This window comes from Saccopteryx leptura, chromosome 8 (assembly GCF_036850995.1).
Source record: "Saccopteryx leptura isolate mSacLep1 chromosome 8, mSacLep1_pri_phased_curated, whole genome shotgun sequence".
NCBI lineage: Eukaryota > Metazoa > Chordata > Mammalia > Chiroptera > Emballonuridae > Saccopteryx > Saccopteryx leptura.
Genome location: NC_089510.1, coordinates 26,556,701 through 26,579,132, shown reverse-complemented (window position 1 = coordinate 26,579,132; position 22,432 = coordinate 26,556,701). Strand labels below are relative to the sequence as shown.

At 35.8% G+C, this 22,432-nt stretch overlaps 1 protein-coding gene across 2 annotated transcripts in view; it reads right to left on the bottom strand.

The window, feature by feature from the left end:
• Nucleotides 1-22,432, bottom strand: part of EPHA6 (EPH receptor A6) — an 883,820-nt gene that overhangs the window by 412,433 nt on the left and 448,955 nt on the right. The window lies entirely within an intron of this gene.

Genomic DNA, 22,432 nt, shown 5'->3' with positions numbered 1-22,432 from the left:
TCCTATATTTGATCAAATCTAAATTTTCTATAGAAAAATCCTCTGCAAATACAAGATCATTTATAGGCTTTTCTTTTTCTTTGAGACTTAGGACTTTATAAATTATGGTCCTAGCACTTTATATATGTTCATATCACAAATTTCTTAGTAATAGTAAATTATTGCTTATCAATGTGAGAATTATTTCTTTTGCATAGTTTCTGTTGCATTTAAATAAAATTGAAATATTTGACTTTTGAAGTTTATTTTCAGAATTGTGTATTTTTTCCTATAAAATATTGTCTTATCAGTTTAATTTTAGCCTAAATATCGTGTTAAACTTCCAAATATTACTAAAAATGTATATATTATGAATTCATTTCCATAACAAAATATTTTTCATTTAAGTGTTCTAAATTTTTAAAAGTCATTTTTATATAGTCTTTAAAACTCACTCATAAAAAGAGTAATTAAAATTAAACACACTGAGATACCATTCCTCAGCTGTCAGTTTGGCAAAAAATCCAAAAATCTGACACCAGGCTCTCTGTTCAAAAGACTGGTGGAAAAGCACTTTGTAATGCATTGTTGGTAGAAATGCAAAATGATACAATTTTTGTAAAGGGAAATTCAACAATTTAAGGCAAATTCTATATTCATTTATATTTTGGCTTTTTGGAATTTATCCCAAAGACACATTGCACAAATACAAAGTGACATACATATTTACAAGACTACTCACTGGGAATTAATTGTAAGAATTGGGAACAATCTAAATGTCCTTTCATATGGGACTGATTGGAAACTATGCTACATCACCAGAGAATTATAATGCTGTGAAAAGAAATTCCAACAACCTATAAATACTACAATGACGTTATTTCAGAGTACATTTTTAATGAAAAAACTAAGGTGGAAAAATGTATAAAATATAAGGAGAAACCTTCAAATAAAAAAATAATAATAGGAGTGACGTCACAGAAATGGCGCCGTGAGCAGCGCGTCCGACAGATCTCCCCAAAATCACAACAAATTTATCAACTAGAAACAGGAAAATTTATCTTCGGAGCATTCCGGAGTTCCACACAAACTGAAAGCGAAGGGACTGTTATCACTTGGATCTGGGAGACGAGGGTGTGGAGGAAGCTACCGCAGGGACGTTCATTCAAGCCGCGAGGAAGTGCGCCTGTGGTGGTGGTGAGTCAGCCCATACTCGGGAGCCGCGAGCCGCCGCCACGAGCCGCTGCGAGCAGCGCCCGGTTCGGTTGCAGAGCGAGCACCGCCGCCGCGAGCAGCCGCGGGCAGCGCCCGGTTCGGTTGCGGAGCGAGCGCCGCTGACGTTCCCAGCGGCCCGCGCATGGGGAGCGGGAGAGGCCCCAGGGCGGTATTCCCTACTTGGGAGATTCTCTCCGCGGGTGGGGCACCTCACCCAGCCATTCAAGCTAACAATCAAGCGTTGGGGGAGGGGCGCGCGCAGGCAGCCTGAAATACCTTCGGGAGCACAGCTGCGACCCAATTACTGAAATTAACTTAACCCGTGAAATCTGCGCACCCTCGGTTCTAATTGATAAGATCTCTCTCAGTTCACCGACCCAAGACAAGAGGCGTGATATTTTTTAGTGCCTCTCGCTAAAGGGGCGGGGGCAACTTCTGATTGATAGAGCCTCCATATTCAGGGATAAACGCTAACAAGAAGGACTTGGCAGATAATAAGATCTATACTACACTAGTCGCAAGCAGAGACTAGTGCCTCTTCTTCCCAGCCAAAACAGGCTACAAAGTGTGGAAAGCCTGGGTTGAGAGGTCCAACGGAATGCTAGGCGCTGAGAAGTCACCTTGACAACAATTGACTCCCACCCCCGCCTGATTACACTGGAGGCCCTGACTGCCAGAGCCTTTCCCAAAGCCTTGCACTGAGTGGGGATAGAGTGGGGATTTCCCAGTGCTTTGAGCCTCTTACTCCCCAGGCAGAAGCAGTGGCAGCCTTATAGCTGGATCACCAGGCTGCTAATTCAGGAAGGGGGGACTAGGAGAGAGAATCCAGGAAAGCAAACTCTCTCATCGTTGGACCCTGCAAACGCCAACAAGCCTTGACTACCAGCAAGACTAAAGCCAATTATATGACATTGCCATAGAATCCCATCAACTGCAAATCCCTACCTAAGTGTGACACAGGGGCAGAGCCTGGGGTACAGAGTCACCGACCAGGAAGAGGGAGAGAAAAGAAAAAGGAAGAAGTTAACATCTCAAAATCAAGAAAAATCCACAGACTTTACAACTTGTTCCACTAATTTTTTTTTTTGTTGTTGTTGTTGTTTGTTTCTTCCATCTTATTGCCTTTATTTCCTCCACCTCGGTCCTTATATTCTCTGCCCATCTTATGCTTCCCTTTTCTTGAACTACACTACCCATAAGTGTTACATTTTATTTCTCTTCTTCATCCTCACCCTCCTTTAAGATTATACTCCAAAACACTTAACTCTCACTTTCTCCTTTTTTTTTTTTGCTTTATTTTGTTTTTTTTCTCTTCCTTTTTTATTTCTTTCTTCGTTTTTCTCTTTTTCTTATTTTTTCCTTTCTATTTGTTTTTTCTTTTCTCATTTTACTTTCCTCCCATTTAATCCTCAATCACGAACAAATTAGTTAATTTGGGACTCAATGCTTTTTTTTGGCTTTATTTTTCTTTTTCGCTTTTGTTTTTGTTTTTTTCTTGTTTGTTTATTTTTGTGGCATTTTGGGTCCTCCCAACCCAAGGTCTCCATTGTATTTAGTCTCCGCTCCACTTAATACAACAGATTTTTACTTATTATTTTTATTTTTTTCTTCTTTATTATTCCTTTTTTTGTCCTTTTTTCTGGTTCCCTCTTATCCCTCTCATTATATCTCTTAGTTGACCATCACCCACAAGCAAATCATCTTATGCTTGTCTAAGATTTTCTTCCTTTTTTTTTTTTTTTTTTTTTCATTTAGTAGGTCCCTACTCCCCTTTTTTTTTTGCCCCTTGAACTCTTCACCGCAAATCAGACCCTCCATTATAGGCACGATATTTCCCTGAGGAGGGGAGAGGAGGGAAAGAGAAGAAAGAAAAAAAGGGGGAAATAATAAATTATTACTGCTTTTTTTTGTGGGGTGTTTTACCTTTTTTTTTTTTTTCTACTTTTTACTCTTTATTAATTCTAATTAGTGCTATCAACAAGACCACCCTCAGATGCCAATAAGAAAGAGGAAATAGAATATTATGGATACAAAAGAAAGAGAGGTAACACAAATAGATGTGGAAAAATCTATGGAGAAAAGACTTAACATATTGGAAGCCTTGGAGCTAAATGACAGAGAATTTAAAATAGAAATCTTAAAAATACTCAGAGATATACAAGAAAACACAGAAAGGCAATATAGGGAGATCAGAAAACAACTCAATGAACACAAAGAATATATTACCAAGGAAATTGAAACTATAAAAACAAATCAAACAGAAATGAAAAACTCAATTCACGAGCTGAAAAACGAGGTAACAAGCTTAGCTAGCAGAACAGTCCAGATTGAAGATAGGATTAGTGAAATAGAAGACAAACAACTTGAGGCACAACAGAGAGAAGAAGAAAGAGACTCAAAAATAATAAAAAACAAGAAAGCCCTACAGGAATTGTCTGATTCCATCAGAAAGAATAACATAAGAATGATAGGTATATCAGAGGGAGAAGAGAAAGAAAATGGAATGGAGAATATACTCAAACAAATAATAGACGAGAACTTCCCAAGCCTGTGGAAAGAACTAAAGCCTCAAATTCAAGAAGCAAACAGAACACCGAGTTTTCTTAACCCCAACAAACCCACTCCAAGGCACATCATAATAAAGATGACACAAACCAATGACAAAGAAAAAATTCTCAAGGCAGCCAGGGAAAAGAAGAGTACAACATATAAAGGAAGGCCTATTAGATTATCATCAGATTTCTCAGCAGAAACTCTACAAGCTAGAAGAGAGTGGACCCCAATATTTAAAGCCATGAAAGAGAGGAACTTTCAGCCAAGAATACTATACCCATCAAAGCTATCCTTCAAGTATGAAGGAGATATAAAAACATTCACAAATACAGAAAAGATGAGAGAATTTATCAACAGAAAGCCCCCACTCCAGGAAATACTAAAGGGGGTTTTCCAACCAGATTCAAAGAACAAAAGAAAACAACACCACAAGTAACAGCTCCACCAAGAACACAATAAAACCAAACTTAAACTGTGACAACAAAGGAAAAAAAGGGGGGAGAGAATGGAGATTAACAGTAGCAAAGGACGATGAAGTGCAGAAATACTTATAAGATAGGGTACTACAATGAATATGGTAGGTACCCTTTTCATTACTTAATGGTAACCACCCTAGAAAAAAACCACCACAAAAACACATGACTTAAAAAAGGTAGCAACAGAGGAAAGAAGTATGGAACACAAACAAACAAAAACAAATGATAGAAAAAAAAAGAGAAGAATCAAACTAGATACAAAACTAACAGAAAGCAATTTATAAAATGGCAGTAGGGAACCCACAAGTGTCAATAATTACACTAAATGTAAATGGATTAAACTTACCAATAAAAAGACACAGAGTAGCAGAATGGATTAAAAAAGAAAATCCAACTATATGTTGCCTACAAGAAACACATCTAAGCAACAAGGATAAAAACAAATTCAAAGTGAAAGGCTGGAAAACAATACTCCAAGCAAACAACACCCAAAAAAAAGCAGGTGTAGCAATACTCATATCTGATAATGCTGACTACAAGACAGAAAAAGTACTCAGAGACAAAAATGGTCACTTCATAATGATTAAGGGGACACTGAATCAAGAAGACATAACAATCCTTAATATTTATGCACCAAACCAAGGAGCACCAAAATATATAAGACACCTACTTATTGACCTTAAAACAAAAACTAACAAAAATACAATCATACTTGGAGACCTCAATACTCCACTGACGGCTCTAGATCGGTCATCCAAACAGAGAATCAATAAAGATATAGTGGCCTTAAACGAAATACTAGAACACCTGGATATGATAGACATCTACAGGACACTTCATCCCAAAGCGACAGAGTATACATTTTTCTCTAGTGTACATGGAACATTCTCAAGAATTGACCATATGTTGGGCCACAAAGACAATATCAGCAAATTTAGAAAAATTGAAATTGTACCAAGCATATTTTCTGATCATAAAGCCTTGAAACTAGAATTCAACTGCAAAAAAGAGGGGGAAAACCCCACAAAAATGTGGAAACTAAACAACATACTTCTAAAAAATGAATGGGTCAAAGAAGAAATAAGCGCAGAGATCAAAAGATACATACAGACAAATGAAAATGAAAATACGACATATCAGAATCTCTGGGATGCAGCAAAAGCAGTAATAAGAGGAAAGTTCATATCACTTCAGGCCTATATGAACAAACAAGAGAGAGCCCAAGTAAACCACTTAACTTCACACCTTAAGGAACTAGAAAAAGAAGAACAAAGACAACCCATAACCAGCCGAAGAAAGGAGATAATAAAAATCAGAGCAGAAATAAATGAAATAGAGAACAGAAAAACTATAGAAAAAATCAATAAAACAAGGAGCTGGTTCTTTGAAAAGATCAACAAAATTGACAAACCCTTGGCAAGACTCACCAAGGAAAAAAGGCACAGGACTCAAATAAATAAAATCCAAAATGAAAGAGGAGAGATCACCACAGACATCATAGATATACAAAGAATTATTGTAGAATACTATGAAAAACTATATGCCACCAAATACAACAATCTAGAAGAAATGGATAAATTCCTAGAACAATACAACCTTCCTAGACTGAGTCATGAAGAAGCAGAAAGCCTAAACAGACCAATGAGCAGGGAGGAAATAGAAAAAACTATTAAAAACCTCCCCAAAAATAAAAGTCCAGGCCCAGACGGTTATACTAGTGAATTCTATCAAACATTCAAAGAAGACTTGGTTCCTATTCTACTCAAAGTCTTCCAAAAATTGAAGAAGAAGCAATACTTCCAAACACATTTTATGAGGCCAACATAACCCTCATACCAAAACCTGGCAAGGATGGCACAAAGAAAGAAAACTACAGACCAATATCTCTAATGAATACAGATGCTAAAATTCTAAACAAAATACTGGCAAACCGAATACAACAACATATTAAAAAAATAATACATCATGATCAAGTGGGATTCATCCCAGAATCTCAAGGATGGTTCAACATACGCAAAACGGTTAACGTAATACACCATATCAACAAAACAAAGAACAAAAACCACATGATCTTATCAATAGATGCAGAAAAGGCTTTTGATAAAATACAACACAATTTTATGTTTAAGACTCTCAACAAAATGGGTATAGAAGGAAAATATCTCAACATGATAAAGGCCATATATGATAAACCATCAGCCAACATCATTTTAAACGGCATAAAACTGAGGACTTTCTACCTTAAATCAGGAACAAGACAGGGTTGTCCACTCTCTCCACTCTTATTTAACGTGGTGCTAGAAGTTCTGGCCAGAGCAATCAGACAAGACAAAGAAATAAAAGGCATCCATATCGGAAAAGAAGAAGTAAAGGTATCACTTTTTGCTGATGATATGATCCTATACATCGAAAACCCAAAGGACTCCACAAAAAGATTATTAGAAACAATAAACCAATACAGTAAGGTCGCAGGATACAAAATTAACATACAGAAGTCCATAGCCTTTCTCTATGCCAACAATGAAATATTAGAAAACGAACTCAAAAAAATAATCCCCTTCACGATTGCAACAAAAAAAATAAAATACCTAGGAATAAACATAACAAAGAATGTAAAGGACCTATATAATGAAAATTACAAAGCATTGTTAAGGGAAATTGAAAAAGATACAATGAGATGGAAAAATATTCCTTGTTCTTGGATAGGAAGAATAAATATAATCAAAATGGCCATATTACCCAAAGCAATATACAAATTTAATGCAATTCCCATCAAAATCCCTATGAGATTTTTTAAAGAAATGGAACAAAAAATCATCAGATTTATATGGAACTATAAAAAACCCCGAATAGCCAAAACAATCCTAAGGAAAAAGAATGAAGCTGGGGGCATTACAATACCTGACTTTAAACTATATTATAGGGCCACGATAATCAAAACAGCATGGTATTGGCAGAAAAATAGACACTCAGACCAATGGAACAGAATAGAAAGCCCAGAAATAAAACCACATATATATGGTCAAATAATTTTTGATAAAGGGGCCAACAACACACAATGGAGAAAAGAAAGCCTCTTCAACAAATGGTGTTGGGAAAACTGGAAAGCCACATGCAAAAGAATGAAACTCGACTACAGCCTGTCCCCGTGTACTAAAATCAATTCAAAATGGATCAAAGACCTAAATATAAGACCTGAAACAATAAAGTACATAGAAGAAGACATAGGTACTAAACTCATGGACCTGGGTTTTAAAGAACATTTTATGAACTTGACTCCAATGGCAAGAGAAGTGAAGGCAAAGATAAATGAATGGGACTACATCAGAATAAAAAGTTTTTGCTCAGCAAGAGAAACTGATATCAAAATAAACAGACAGCCAACTAAATGGGAAATGATATTTTCAAACAACAGCTCAGATAAGGGCCTAATTTCCAAAATTTACAAAGAACTCATAAAACTCAACAACAAACAAACAAACAATCCAATAAAAAAATGGGAAGAGGACAACAGATATATGAAAAGATGCTCAGCTTCATTAGTTATTAGGGAAATGCAAATCAAAAGTATAATGAGATACCACCTCACCCCTGTTAGATTAGCTATTATCAACAAGACGGGTAATAGCAAATGTTGGAGAGGCTGTGGAGAAAAAGGAACCCTCATTCACTGTTGGTGGGACTGTAAAGTAGTACAACCATTATGGAGGAAAGTATGGTGGTTCCTCAAAAAACTGCAAATAGAACTACCTTATGACCCAGCAATCCCTCTACTGGGTATATACCCCAAAACCTCAGACACATTGATACGTGAAGACACATGTAGCCCCATGTTCATTGCAGCACTGTTCACAGTGGCCAAGACATGGAAACAACCAAAAAGCCCTTCAATAGAAGACTGGATAAAGAAGATGTGGCACATATACACTATGGAATACTACTCAGCCATAAGAAATGATGACATCCGATCATTTACAGCAAAATGGTGGGATCTTGATAACATTATAAGGAGTGAAATAAGTAAATCAGAAAAAAAACAAGAACTACATGATTCCATACATTGGTGGAACATAAAAATGAGACTAAGAGACATGGACAAGAGTGTGGTGGTTACCAGGGGTGGGGGGAGGGAGGACAGGGGGAGAGTTAGGGGGAGGGGGAGGGGCACAGAGAACTAGATAGAGGGTGGCGAAGGACAATCTGACTTTGGGCGAGGGGTATGCAACATCAATGGTTACCCCCTAGGGGATGAGAGGAAATAGGATGGCCATTACAGGGTTAAAAGCTAAGCATCTCAGAATATACCTTCTTGAGGATTTATTTTGAAATTCTGTATTTTTTAAACATCAGAAAGCAAAATTAGGAACCTGTATATTGAGTTGGAGGCATAGACTCCAAGAGGAACTACTTAAAGTGACTTTAAAACACATTAACAGGCCCTGGCCAGTTGGCTCAGTGGTAGAGTGTCAGCCTGGCGTGCAGGAGTCCCGGGTTCAATTCCCGGCCAGGGCACACAGGAGAAGCACTCATCTGATTCTCCACCCCTCCCTCTCCTTCCTCTCTGTCTCTCTCTTCCCCTCCTGCAGCCAAGGCTCCATTGGAGCAAAGATGGCCTGGACGCTGAGGATGGCTCTGTGGCCTCTGCCTCAGGCGCTAGAATGGTTCTGATTGCGGCAGAGCGACGCCCCAAGATGGGCAGAGCATCGCCCCCTGGTGGGCATGCCGGTGGATCCCGGTCCAGAGCATGCGGGAGTCTGTCTGACTGTCTCCCCGTTTCTGGCTTCGGAAAAAAAAAACAACACACACACACACACACAACAAAACACCACATTAGCAACATACATTTCAATGGGATATATTTTAAAGATCAAAAATTCTGCAAAAATTCTTAAATTTTTTAAGTCATTGTATTGTTGATGGTAGTACTGGTGTTGTAATTCACAACCCGTGTGTGTACATTTAGAGATAAGCAAATGAGTTATGTTGGTGTTATTGAGAACTAGGATTTTCTTACCCCCTAGGGAGAAAAAAAATACAGATTTCCATTTAATAAAATATGCAAAACCTTACAGTAGTAAAGTCAAATTAAAATATCATTTATAAATTCATGATATCTTTCTAATTCATTTTCAGTAATCCATTCAAATGTACCAATCACAGGTGAGAACAGTATTTGAAAAAAATTATTCTCTATGATTATGTTGAAAGAATTTTAAATATAATTTCTAAAGTACTGATTTTTTCACGAGACTCAAACTTGTCATTCTCACAAATTAAAAAAAATACTTTAGCTTTTAAGACTCAAAGGCATCATTCATATATTAAACAGCAAAGTTAATACTTGAAGTTTTCTTAGAAATTTAATGTATATGACTCAAACATTAGGGGATATTTCAAAATGAATATGAAGTGATAAAAAAAGAAACATTTGATTTTTTTTTTATTAAACAAGAACATCAGAAAAGCAAATGACAAGTCAAAGAAAGTTATTTGATTATTGAAATGGGATGCAAAGCCAACTTTTATTTCATTGGTGAAAATGCACTGTACAAAAGGTTAAAAGTACTAGAGTACCAGCATGTTCCCTGATCCCCTAATTTTTGTGAGCTGTGTATACTCATCATTTAAGGTCTTTGAGTTATAGTGTAATACTGTATTAAATGTTGTTTTATGAAAAACTTAAAGTTCTAAAGTGAATTATACAAGTTATAGTTAATTTATGTATATCAATTCATTATAATTTTTGCAAATGTTTTTCTTATTTGTGTACAATCTTATGCTTAATTTTCAGTTTAATATCAAATGTCATAAAACAATTATTTCCAGTGTATCACATTTTGCCTCATAATTATTTAGCACTCAAGGTCAAATGATATAATCTTTGCAAAATATATAAGAAATTAAATTATTAGTGCAGCTTATTAGAATAATTATTAATTCAAATATAACTACTATATTTTCTATTTTCAATTCTCCAATGGTCAATGAATTGTATAGGCACATCACCTAAATTTTATGAATCTTCTCCTATAAGTCTATAAAATAGAAATAAAGAAATCTCTTCGTTAACCATGTAGATTATACATAGATTTCAGGGTCCGAGAACTATGTAAACTCTAAAAAATATCTTCAGTTTTGCACATTTTTTCATAGGTAAATATCCATATTTTTACATAGCTGAAATATATGCATAATTTAAATAATTCTATTTTTTAACCATATCTTGTAAACCCTAGTCCATATTTTGATATAGTCACTATACATGTAAGTATTACTTTAATGGCTAAAATATTCAATTAATGTTGATATTTTTATCAAGTCTTTTTTTTTATTATTGGATGTTGAATTTTCTAATATTGTCCTGTTAGTGTTCTCATATTTTCTGGACAAATATTTTTATTTGTTTGATATTTTATAGATAAAATTGCTTTAATTAATTTGGATTTTCTGAGTAATACTATATATTACTATATTTATATTAGTATATTTTCTAAAAAGAGCTGTATCAATACATACCAGGCACATATTTTAAATATTTATTGAATTAAAGCAGAGGATGTAAGAAATAATTTATAGGTCAATATATACCCCCAAAGCTGTCTTTTCGACTTTAAAACAAAGACAACAGTATACCAAATTTCATTTTAAAACAGGCTTCAATATATAAAATCTCAAGAGTTTGTTTTGATTATATTTAAATTTGTTTTCTTAATTACCCAAGTTTCTGTCACATCTGAATTTGGCATACTGTGAAAGCAGAAAATACGTTTATACCTCCACATAAGAAAAACTAATTTTAGAATACAGAAAGACAACAATTGATTTTTTACCTATGATGCTAAAAAGTCAGAGAAGGAAAGAAATACGCAGGGAAATAATAGCTTCTGGAGTTTATCAGATTAGAGGCTCACTGAAGGGGTTGAAGACTTGAGCAATGTTTCCTGAGTAGAATTATGTATTCAGTATACTTTTCAGTAGAATTATATTTCTGATATACATCCATTTTTAAACCTTCAAAATTTTAGCTTTGGCATTCAAAATAAATGATCGTTGAATAGATTATTCTATTTTTTTGAATATAGACTGATTTTGTTTATTTTTTTATTGAATTGATTGGAGTGACACTAGTTAATAAAATTACACCGGTTTCAGGTGTACAACTCTACAACACATCATCTGTACACTGTGTCATGTGTTCACAACCCCAATTCAAGTCTCCGTTCATAACCACTTAATTATTCCATTTTTTAAAATGGTTTCAAAGCAAACTTTTCTGATTACATATTCTGAATCTCAAATAGTTTACCAAAAACCCTATAATAAAAAGTGACAGAAAAGCATGTAGCAGAATTAGGTAACGAAAGAGATCTTATTCACATCTAGAGGAGCATTATTTTCTTTTATGTTTATGTGGACATACCAAAATAAATATTAAATTATTCTAATGATTTTGCTCCTAAGTAATCTATGGGATTGTCTCCATTCTAAAGATAAGGGAGGTAAAGCTCAGTGCCATCAGCAATAGTTTAGGGATGAGGTTGGAAGGGAAGCTTTGATATTAACTCAAAATGTCAAGAAAAAAAGTAGAAAATTAACAATTTTGTTTGATTTTTTTTCGTAAAATTGATTTTATTTAGTATTGCAATATGTACAAAATTAACATCTCTGTTCAAAACTAGAAACAAAAAATAAGGTAACGTCACAAATACCCTGTTTGCCTTTGAATCTATTTTTTATATTCTTAATATCAAATAACACACTGAAATCAGTTGGGCTTATTACAAATATGTCTTATTTTGAAATGTAATCAAGGTTTATCATATGGGTCATGAAATGGTGTCTTTTCCTAAAAACCAATTAAGTGTTGCTAATATTCAGTCATCTACTGAGCATATGGGCATAGTATGGTTTATATATTGGGATATCTGTATGTATGTGCGTGTGTGTTTGGGTAAGAAAGAGAGAAATCAAAGAGAGAGAAAATTAGAATACACTCTTATGCACATGTTTTTGTGACAATGAAAATATTCATAGTGAATATTAAGTAATAAAATCTAGTCTTAAGGTAAACCTAAACCTTATAAGCCATTTAATACATTTTCAGCAAAGAGGAAATACCTCAACACATCCCTGATAGCTGATCATCCACTTCTTGATTCAGCAGTTGGAGTGTAGAGTATACTTCACAAAGCTGTTTATTATTCTTTTTTAAAAATGTTTGATTGTTAAAAAGTTCTCATATGAAATTATTGTTTTCATCTTGCAACTTCCACCTACTTCCTAGTTCGGAGCTTCAGCATAAAAAAAATTAACTTTTCCACTTTGCTCATCTATCATTATCTTTCTTCCCTCTCCTGTTTCTTCATTTTCTCTATTTTTAATTGAATTTCTTTGGGCAATCTTGGTTAATATAATTATATAAGTTTCAGATGTACAATTCTAACTTTTTTTGTGTGTGTGAAAGAGACAGAAATACAGAGACAGAGAGAAAAGAAACATCAACATGTAGTTGCATCACTTTAGTTGTTCATTGATTGCTTTTCATATATGCCTTGACCTATGGGCTCCAGCCTATCCAGTGACTCCTTGCTCAAGCCAGCAACCTTGGGCTTCAAGCCAGAAGTCATGGGATCATGTCTATGATCCCATGCTCAAGCCAGCTATCCTGTGCTCAAGCTGGTTATCCTGCACTCAAGCCAGATGAGCCCAGGCTCAAGCTGGTGACTGCGGGGTTTGAACCTGGGACCTCAGCATCCCAGGTCAACACTATCCACTGTGTCACCACTGGTCAGGCCAGGTGTACCTTCTATAACACACCATCTGTACATTGCAGTATGTGTTCACCACCTCAAGTCATGTCTGTTGCCATCATGATTTATACTCCCTTTACCATCTTCTTCCTCTCCCTTATCCCCCTTGTAATCGCCACACTGTTGTCTGTGTCATGAGCTTTATTTTCTTTGCTTAATCCTTTCACCTTTTAACTAGTCCCCAACCTCCTTCCCCTCTGACAGCTTTCTGTCTGTCCTCTGTATTTATGAGTCTGTTTCTATTCTGTTAGTTTATTTTGTTCATTAGATTCCACATTGAAGTGAAATCATATAATATTTATCTTTTTCTGACAGGCTTATTTCACTTAGCATAATAATCTTCAGGTCCCTCTATGCTGTTGCAAAAGGTAAGATTTTCTTCTTTGTTTACTGCTGAGTAATACTCCATTGTTTAATTGTATCACAGCTCTTTTATTCACTCCTATACTGATGGGAACTTGGGCTACTTCCCAATCTTGGCTATTATAAATAACAGTGCAATGAACATAGGGGTGCATATATTCTTTAAAATTTGTGTTTCAGGTATCTTTGGATATATTCTCAGAAGAGGAATTACTAGGTCATAATGCAGTTCCATAGCTATCTTGAGAAAAAAGTACAAAGTTGAAGGAATCACACTACCTGATATCAAACTATACTACAAGACCATAGTAATCAAAACAGTATAGTACCGGCATAAAAACAGACATATGGATCAATGGAATAGAATTGAGAGCCCATAAATAAATCCACACCCTTACAGTCAATTTATATTTGACAAAGGTGTCAAAAACATACAATGGGGTAAAGACAGTCTATTCATAAATTGTATTAGGAAAACTGATCAGATATATGCAAAGAAATGAAACTCAACCACCTTCTGACACTGTACACAAGAATAAACTCAGCATAAAGACTTAAATATTAGACTCAAAACCATAAAATCCTAGAGAAAAACATAGGCAATAAACATAGGCAATGTGACTGTGGCAACCCAGGCAATACAAGCTAACATTCGCGCCAAACCCAGACAAAGAAAGACAAGTGGGGCAGCAATTTTCCCCATCTCCTGGTCAGCGCGCACAGATAGTGGGCGAGAGATTCCTCCGAACACCTCAGGGGTGGGCGCCACCCGTGTTACCCCACAGAGGGGCAGAGTCAGAGGCCTTTGTGTGGGCCAAAAGCAGAGTTTCTGAATTGCCCCAGCGCCCTAAAAAAGTCGCACATGGGGAGGGAGCCAGAGCCAATTCCAACGCTGGAACTTTTCCGTGCGGAGGGCTTTCTCAGAGTGAGACACTGCCAGCCTAATATCCTGGTCAGTGTGCACGGAAAGTGGGCAAGAAATTCCTCCAAGCACCTCAGGGGTGGGTGCCCATGTTATCCCACAGAGAGGCAGAGTCAGAGGCCTCTGTGTGGGCCAAAAGCAGAATCTCGGGCTGCCCCAGTGCCCTAAAAAAGTCGCACATGGGGAGGGAACGAGAGTCAATTCCAACGCTGGAACTTTTCCATGCAGGCAGGGGTTTCACTCAAAGTGTGACGTGGCTGGTCTGATATCCTGGTCGGCGCACACAAAGAGTGGGCAAGAGATTCCTCCGAACACCTCAGGAGTGGACACCCGTGTTATCCCACAGAGGGGCAGAGCCAGAGGTCTTTGAGTGGGCGGAAGCCCCGCCTGATTATGCTAGCAGCTCTGACTGGCTGAGCCTTACCCAGAGCCCTGTGCTGAGTGGGAATAGAGTGGGGAGTTGCCAGCTCTTTGAGCCTCTTACTATCCAGACAGAGGCAGCAGCAACCCCATAGCTGGATTATCAGGCTTCTAATTGTGGAAGGAAAGACTAGGAGAGAGGCTCCAGGAACACGGACCCTCTCACTGTCAGAGCCTATAAACGCTAATGAGCCTCGACTGCCAACGAGACTGAAGCCCAATACATGACATCGCCATAGAGAATTATCAACTGCAAACCTCTACCAGAGTGTGCCACAGGGGCAGAACCCAGGGTACAAAGTCACCGACCAGGAAGAGTGACAGAAAAGAAAAAGCAAGACGATAACCTCTCAAAATCAAGAATAATCTGTAGACTTTATAACCTATCCCATTTTATTATATTTGTTCCTCTGTGTCTCTTATCTTCATTCTTGATTTTTTTAAATTTTTTTTTCCTCTTCCAATTTGATAGTTTAATTCTCTGCCGCTATTACTCTCTCCTCTCTTTGAACTACACTACCCATAAGTGTTACATCTCCCATTATCTTTTCTTTCCTCTTCCTTTCTCTCTATGAGGGTTGCACTCCAAAACCCTTAACTCTCTCTCTCTCTCCTCCTTTTTCTTTTTTCTTCTTTTAGTGGTTCCGTCTTTTCTTTCTCTCTCTCTCTTTTCTCCCTCTATATTAGTTTCTTCCTTTCTCCTTTACGTCTCCTCTCATTCAAACCTCAATAACGAACAAATTATCTTATCTGGGAATCAAACTTATGTCTGTGGCATTTTGGGGGGTTTTTACTTCACCTTTTTAACTCACTAGCAGTGCTCCCATCCCTGGCTCTCCATTTTATCTAGTTCTTGTTCCACTAAATACAATAGTAATTTTTTAATCCCCCCCCTTTTTCCTGTTTCCCTCTTATTCCTCTCATCATAACTCTTAGTCAGCCAACACCTAAAAGCAAGTCATTTTATTCTTGACGCAAATTTTTTCCTTATTTGCTTTTTGTGGGTCCATACTGCCCCCCCTTTTTTCTTTTTTTTTTTCTTTCTCCTTTACCCCTTTATTACTTCTCCCAAACTCAGGCCCTCCATTACAGATATTGTTTGTTCTCTTTAGTACAATATAATTTACAGTTCACCACAAGATTTTCTCAAGAAAGAGGGGAGAGGAGAGGAGAGGAAAAAAGGAGTGGAAGGAATAATTCCCTTTTTTCTCAAATTTTTATTTTATTTTATTTTTCTTTATTTAATGATTAATTTTAAAAAAAAACTTTGATTTTTTATTTTTATTTTTTTAACTTTTTATTCTTTATTAAATCTCATTAATACTATCAACAAAACCACCCTCAGATGCCATTAAGGAAGAGAAAATCGAATATCAAGGATACAAAAGAAAGAGAGGTAACACAGATAGATGAGGAAAAATCTATGGAGAAAAAATTTAAGATATTGGAAACCTTGGAGTTAAACAACAGAGATTTTAAAATAGAAATCCTGAAAATACTCAGAGATATACAAGAAAACACAGACAGGCAATTTAGGGAGCTCGGAAAACAACTCAATGAACACAAAGAGTATATCTCCAAGGAAATTGAAACTATAAAAACAAATCAAACAGAGATGAAAAACTCAATTCATGAGCTGAAAAACGAGGTAAAAAGCTTAGCTAATAGAACAGGCCAGATAGAAGAGAGGATTAGTGAAATAATCAAGCAACTTGAGGCACAACAGAGAGAAGAAGAAAGAGACTCAAAAATTTAAAAAAATGAGATAGCCCTACAGGAATTATCTGACTCCATCAAAAAGAATAACATAAGAATAATAGGTATATCAGAGGGAGAAGAGAGAGAAAATGGAATGGAGAACATACTCAAACAAATAATAGAGGAGAACTTCCCAAGCCTGTGGAAAGAACTAAAGCCTCAAATTATAGAAGAAACCAGAACTCCAAGTTTTCTTAACACCAACAAACCTACTTCAAGGCACATCATAATGAAATTGGCACAAACCAACTGCAAAGAAAAAATTCTCAAGGCAGCCAGGGAAAAGAAGAATACAACATATAAAGGAAGGCCCATTAGATTATCATCAGATTTCTCAGCAGAAACTCTACAAGCTAGAAGAGAGTGGACCCCAATATTTAAAGTCCTGAAAGAGAGGAACTTCCAGCCACGGATACTATACCCATCAAAGCTATCCTTCAAATATGAAGGAGAAATAAAAACATTCACAGATACAGAAAAGATGAGGGAATTTATCACCAGAAAACACCCACTCCAGGAAATACTAAAGGGGGTTCTCCAATAAGATACAAAGAACAACAACAACAAAAAAAAAAAAAGCCACAAGTAAAAGCTCCAAGAAGAACACAAAAAACCAAATTCAAACTGTGACAACAAAAAGAAAGGGAGGGAGAGGATGGAGATTAACAGTAGCAAAGGACGATGGAGTGCAAAAGTACTCATAAAATAGTGCACTACAATGAACAGGGTAGGAACCCTTTTCATAACTTAATGGTAACCACCATTGAAAAAACCACCACAGAAGCACATGATTTAAAAAAGATAGCAACAGAGGAAAGATGTATGGAACACAACCAAATAAAAACAAAAGATAGAAAAACGAAAGAGAAGGATCAAACAAGACAAAAAACTAACAAAAAGCAATCTATAAAATGGCAATAGGGAACTCACAAGTGTCAATAATTACATTAAATGTAAACAGATTAAACTCACCAATAAAAAGGCACAGAGTAGCAGAATGGATCAAAAAAGAAAATCCAACTGTATGCTGCCTACAAGAAAGTCATCTAAGTAACAAGGATAAAAACAAATTCAAAGTGAAAGGCTGGAAAAAAATACTCCAACCAAATAACATCCAAAAAAAAGGAGGTGTAGCAATACTCATATCTGATAATGCTGACTACAAGACAACAAAAGTACTCAGATCAGAGACAAAAATGGCCATTTCATAATGGCTAAGGGGACACTGAATCAAGAAGACATAACAATTCTTAATATATATGCACCAAACCAAGGAGCACCAAAATATATAAGACAGCTACTTATTGACCTTAAAACAAAAACGGACAAAAATACAATCATACTTGGAGACCTCAATACACCGCTGACGGCTCTAGATCGGTCATGCAAACAGAGAATCAACAAAGATATAATGGCCTTAAACAAAACACTAGAGCACCTGGATGTGATAGACATCTACAGGACATTTCATCCCAAAGTGACTGAGTATACATTTTTCTCCAGTGTACATGGATCATTCTCAAGAATTGACCATATGTTGGGCCACAAAAACAACATCAGCAAATTCAGAAAAATCGAAGTTGTACCAAGCATATTTTCTGATCATAAAGCCTTGAAACTAGAATTCAACTGCAAAAAAGAGAAAAAAAATCCCACAAAAATGTGGAAACTAAACAACATACTTTTAAAAAATGAATGGGTCAAAGAATAAATAAGTGCAGAGATCAAAAGATATATACAAACAAATGAAAATGACAATACAACATATCAGAATCTATGGGATGCAGCAAAAGCAGTGATAAGAGGGAAGTTCCTATCACTTCAGGCCTATATGAACAAACAAGAGAGAGCCCAAGTGAACCACTTAACTTCACACCTTAAGGAACTAGAGAAAGAAGAACAAAGACAACCCAAAACCAGCTGAAGAAAGGAGATAATAAAAATCAGAGCAGAAATAAATGAAATAGAGAACAGAAAAACTATAGAAAAAATTAATAGAACAAGGAGCTGGTTCTTTGAAAAGATCAACAAAATTGACAAACCCTTGGCAAGACTTACCAAGGAAAAAAGAGAAAGAACTCATATAAACAAAATCCAAATTGAAAGAGGAGAAATCACCACGGACATCATAGATATACAAAGAATTATTGTAGAATACTATGAAAAACTTTATGCCACTAAATTCAACAACCTAGAAGAAATGGATAAATTCCTAGAACAATACAACCTTCCTAGACTAAACAGACATATTAGCAGAGAAGAAATAGAAAAAACCATTAAAAACCTCCCCAAAAATAAAAGTCCAGGCCCAGATGGCTATACCAGTGAATTTTATCAAACCTTCAAAGAAGACTCGGTTCCTATTCTACTGAAAGTCTTCGAAAAAATTGAAGAAGAAGCAATACTTCCAAACACATTTTATGAGGCCAACATAACCCTCATACCAAAACCAGGCAAGGATGGCACAAAAAAAGAAAACTACAGACCAATATCTCTAATGAATACAGATGCTAAAATCCTAAAGAAAATACTAGCAAATTGAATACAACAACATATTAAAAAAATAATACATCATGATCAAGTGGGATTCATCCCAGAATCTCAAGGATGGTTCAACATACGTAAAACGGTTAACGTAATACATCATATCAACAAAACAAAGAACAAGAACCACATGATCTTATCAATAGATGCAGAAAAGGCTTTTGATAAAATACAACACAATTTTATGTTTAAGACTCTCGACAAAATGGGTATAGAAGGAAAATATCTCAACATGATAAAGGCCATATATGGTAAACCATCAGCTAACATCATATTAAATGGCACAAAACTGAAGGCTTTCCCCCTTAAATCAGGAACAAGACAGGGTTGTCCACTCTCTCCACTCTTATTTAATGTGGTGCTAGAGATTCTAGCCAGAACAATCAGACAAGACAAAGAAATAAAAGGCATCCATATCGGAAAAGAAGAAATAAAGGTATCACTTTTTGCAGATGATATGATCCTATACATCGAAAACTCCAAAGAATCCACAAAAAGACTACTAGAAACAATAAGCCAATACAGTAAGGTCGCAGGATACAAAATTAACATACAGAAGTCAATAGCCTTTCTATATGCCAACAATGAAACATTTGAGAATGAACTCAAAAGAATAATCCCCTTCACGATTGCAACAAAAAAAAAGAAAATACCTAGGAATAAACATAACAAAGAATGTAAAGGACTTATATAATAAAAACTATAAACCATTGTTAAGGGAAATCGAAAAAGATATTATGAGATGGAAGAATATTCCTTGTTCTTGGTTAGGTAGAATAAATACAATCAAGATGGCCATATTACCCAAAGCAATATACAAATTTAATGCAATTCCAATCAAAATTCCAATGACATTTTTTAAAGAAATGGAGCAAAAAATCATCAGATTTATATGGAACTATAAAAACCCCGAATAGCCAAAGCAATCCTAAAGAAAAAGAATGAAGCTGAGGGCATTACAATACCTGACTTCAAACTATATTATAGGGCCAATATAGCAATACCATGCTGTTTTGACGACAATCAAAACAGCATCGTATTGGCAGAAAAACAGACACTCAGACCAATGGAACAGAATAGAAAGCCCATAAATAAAACCATATATATATATAGTCAAATAATTTTTGATAAAGGGGCCAACAACACACAATGGAGAAAAGAAAGCCTCTTCAATAAATGGTGCTGGGAAAACTGGAAAGCCACATGCAAAAGAATGAAACTGGACTACAGTTTGTCCCCCTGTACTAAAATTAACTCAAAATGGATCAAAGATTTAAACATAAGACCTGAAACAATAAAGTACATAGTAGAAGACATAGGTACTAAACTCATGGACCTGGGCTTTAAAGAGCATTTTATGAATTGGACTCCAAAGGCAAGAGAAGTGAAGGCAAAAATTAATGAATGGGACTACATCAGACTAAGAAGTTTTTGCTCAGCAAGAGAAACTGATAACAAGATAAACAGACAGCCAACTAATTGGGAATTGATATTTTTAAACACCTGCTCAGATAAGGGCCTAATATCCAAAATATACAAAGAACTCATAAAACTCAACAATAAACAAACAATCCAATAAAAAAATGGGAAGAGGATATGAACAGACACTTCTCCCCGGAAGAAATACAAATGGCCAACAGACATGAAAAGATGCTCATCTTCATTAGTTATTATAGAAATGCAAATCAAAATGGCAATGAGATACCACCTCACACCTGTTAGATTAGCTATTATTAACAAGACAGGTAATAGCAAATGTTGGAGAGGCTGTGGAGAAAAAGGAACCCTCATCCACTGTTGGTGGGAATGTAAAGTAGTACAACCATTATGGAAGAAATTATGGTGGTTCCTCAAAAAACTGAAAATAGAACGACCTTATGATCCAGCAATCCCTCTACTGGGTATATAACCCTAAAACTCAGAAACATTGATACGTAAGGACACATGCAACCCCATGTTCATTGCAGCATTGTTCACAGTCGCCAGGACATGGAAACAACCAAAAAGCCTGTCAATAGATGACTGGATAAAGAAGATGTGGCACATATACACTATGGAATACTACTCAGCCATAAGAAATGATGACATCAGATTATTTATAGCATAATGGCGGGATCTTGATAACATTATACGGAGTGAAATAAGTAAATCAGAAAAAATCAGGAACTGCATTATTCCATACGTAGGTGGGACATAAAAGTGAGACCAAGAGACATTGATAAGAGTGTGGTGGTTACGGGGGGAGGGGGGAGAGGGAGAGGAAAGGGGGAGGGGGAGGGGCACAAAGAGAACTAGATAGAAGGTGACAGAGGACAATCTGACTTTGGGTGATGGGTATGCAACATAATTGAACGACACATGTTATCTTTGAATATATGTATCCTGATTTACTGATGTCACCCCATTAAAAAAAATAAAACAACAACAACAACAAAAAAAACCCATTAATTAAATATACTGTGCTTTGGATAGTATAATGCATCCTAAAATATCTGCCTCATGTGCTTTTTCTTTAATGTGTTTTTTCCTATAATCAGAGATATATATACTGCTCAAAAACTTTAGGGGATATTTCAAAATGAATATGAAGTGATAAAATATCCCCTAATTTTTGTAAGCACAGTATATTGTTATCTACTTTCCACATGTGGTTGAAACCTGGTTATGAATTTGAAATATATATGTGGTACTTATATACAGATTTAGTGCTTTATTTATTTTTTTATTTCTGGCTTTTTTTATACCTGAGAACAAGATTGTGGTATATTAAACCATATGATGGCATGATAGTGTGAATAATGGTCCCCAAATATATATACATTGTAATCCCCAGATCCTGGGAATATTCTTCTATGGTAAAAGGAATTTAGCAGATTTTAAATGAAGAATTTTGAGCTGAGGAGGTTAACCTGGATCATCCAGGTGGGCCCAATGTAATCACAGGTGTCCTAAGAGGCTGGCGGGAGGAAACTTGACTACTACAGAGAAGGCTATGAGCCGAGGAGTGCAGATGCCGGACTAGGGAAGAAACAGATTTTCCCGGAGCCCCCAGAAGGAACAAGCCATCTTGTCACCTTCACGTTAGACCTGTAAAACTGAATTTGGTCTTCTTACATCCAGAACTATAAGATAATAAACATGTTGTTTTTGAAACAAACTGTGGTAATTTGTTATAGTAGCAATAGAAAACTTACAATAGCTCAACTAATTTATCTTTAAATACTTTAATTTTGGATATACTTATAGTTCAGCAGAGAAAGTGGGTAAGTTTTAAAAAATAGGTTTCTAAAGCAACAATAACATCTATTTAATTACATAACTCATCTGACATATTTATTACTTTTAAAAACTATTCATTGTTTATTTAGAAATATTTTAAATATTCTGGTCCC